We start from the raw sequence: 2644 nt of genomic DNA on the forward strand, positions 1-2644 counted from the left end.
GAGGCGGTGAGGCTCTGCCCCGCCGCCGGCAGGAGGGAGGGCGGCGGCGGAGCGGCGGGCAAAGCAGAGGCCCTGCGCCCCGGCGGGGCGGGCCGCGGGGCAGAGCAGGGCGGCACCGCCCTGCCCGCCCTCCGCCATGTTGGGGCTGTGCCTCGGCGGGGTGCGAGGTCCTGCGGGACGGAGCCCAGCTCCTCCCGCAGCCTTGTGCCGTGGGGGACAATGGGGTCCACCATTTCCAGTCCCAGCTGGGTTGTTTTACTCCTTCCACAGGCCAGGGTTAACGGCGGGGGGACCTCCGAGGCAGGGGGTGGCCCGTCACCATCCCCAGGGGACAGACAGCAGGCCATGGCCACCTCATGCCCGCTTGGGGCACAGGGTGGGTGACAGCTCTAGGTATTGTTAACAGCTCCTCGTTTGTGTCAGTCAGCGTTACTGCACTCAGAAGCAGGCACGCAGGTCACAAACATTTTCTGCCCCTCTGGGGCGTCACCACTGGCCTGCCTTATGAAAGGATGTCTTGTCCTCACCTGAGGCAATGGCGGACTGGTGGTAACAGAGAGAAGAGTCCAGTTTAACTGGATGTATGATGTAGATCTACTAATACTCAAAAGTACTAGCTTGGTTTTAATAACGCTTTTCATAAAATGAGGCATCTTGAGACACTGTTTATAGGACTGAAGTAGATGTGACTCTCCTTGTTTTGCCACTGTTAAAAGTTTTGAGAAAGAAGAGCAGCTGGCAATTACAGTAGGCAATGGATAATGCTGCCAGCGGGCACACAGGGAAGCTGTCCTGCTCGCTGGGCTGTGAGCTTTGCCCCACGGTAGCTTCCTTGAAATCAAGACTTTCCATACAGTTGTGAGAATTTATAAGACACAAACCAAGTCTAGTTACACAAATGCATGATGTAATCCATTTCTGTATTTTTCCTTGATGCATTTCAAGGTGTATTCCTCTTCCACAGATGTCCTGAAATGAAACTTTCAAAATAATAAGCATTAAAAATCATCTTGTACCATTCATAGTTTAGAAACAGTTCTCTATTTTCTAACAGAAGTGTTGAACAGTGCTTCTAGAAAGGTGGGTGATAGAGATGCCCTCCACAGTTGCTTGATCAGAGCACCAAATGTGGGCCAACACACCCCTACCCTGCTGCTGCTGCTGCTGCTGTTACAAATGCACTTGAGCTCTGTCAGTGCTGTCTGGAAGGAGCTTGGGATCATTCAGTAAGGCATCTGCACGGGACAACAAAGTGTTTTGTTACAGCTGTCATACTGAGTGACAGTACTTCAGGTCTTACATTCAATTTTCTGTTTAATTTGATTAACACAGAGAAGCAAGTTTCTCCACTCCTGAATTATAGATGGCAAAGTTGAAGCTCAAAATCATGCAGTATGCCATTACCTTGGGAAAATCTTTAGTGTACTAATTGCCATTGCAATACAGATCATCTGCTGGGCTGACAGCATTGCTGAAGTTCTACCACTATCTTTCTAAACCACTACTGATCAAAAAAGATATACCTGCTCAGAGTAATTGTTTTGAGATGTACTGTACTGGTACTTAAAAACCCTCACTCATTAAACACTTGCATTTAGTAGTGATTTTTGTCTCAAACTTACACTTGAACCAAGGTGGGGGAAACAAACAAAAAAAAAAGACAGGAAGTACACATTACTGGACCTCTCACAGATAGCTAAATAATCCAGAGATGTTGATTCTCCAAAAGAAGTTGAAAGGTGCAGACTGATACAGCTGATGTGAACAGTAACACATGTAAATTAAACTCTCAACTCTAAAAATCAGTTTTTCACTTGCTAGCAGAAGGCTGAAATGACAAACAGAAGCAGCAAAATATGATGTCTCTTGTGAAAATTTATAGCATTAATTAACATTTTGCTGCTAAGTTAAACCAAACAGTACTCAGTGCTAAGACCTAAGAACATCTCAGATGAAGGGGCCCAAGTCTTCACTGCAAACCAGCGAGATTCTAGCTGGCATGACTGCAGAGAGAAGCTGCACCCAAGTGTGTGCTAAAGGCCTCAAAATCTTAAGAAACAAACCAGCCAACCCACCCCCACCACCCTGAGTTTGGTTAAATGATGGCAACCAAATCTGTCGGAACTTTTGGAAGCCCAACTCAGATGTGAATGCCTAGGATTAGTAATACAAGCTATCACGAATTAAAAAGGCATCAAATAAGAAAATAAATGAATGGTCTGGAAATTAAGGAATATTGAGGAAAAATACCAGTAAAGTTTTTAAACTATGCTGAATATTTGAGCTGGAATGAGGGATTGTCTTTGGGGATTCAAAAGTGGAAGAGAAACACTGTCAAGCGTGTCCTGCACTAAATTAGCTGTAACTAAATCAGACACAACAGTATGTTGGCTGTTTAACCCCACACAGTTGAGGTTCATTTGTTCTAACTAATGTCATGGATATGGCATTAAAACTTTACTCCTCAACTTAATTTGCAAGCGAAAAGTAAACAGGATCTTCATAGAAAGTCATTTCCTTGAAAAGTACCAGGAAAAAAATAAGTCAAAACTACTTTATCATCCTGTGAATAACGCTTTTGATTTATGAACAGGCGATTGCATTGCTAATTGAGCTTTCAATTAAAAATATGACAACAAAATAC

The sequence above is a fragment of the Aquila chrysaetos genome, chromosome 19 (assembly GCF_900496995.4).
Source record: "Aquila chrysaetos chrysaetos chromosome 19, bAquChr1.4, whole genome shotgun sequence".
In the NCBI taxonomy this organism is placed as follows: Eukaryota; Metazoa; Chordata; class Aves; order Accipitriformes; family Accipitridae; genus Aquila; species Aquila chrysaetos.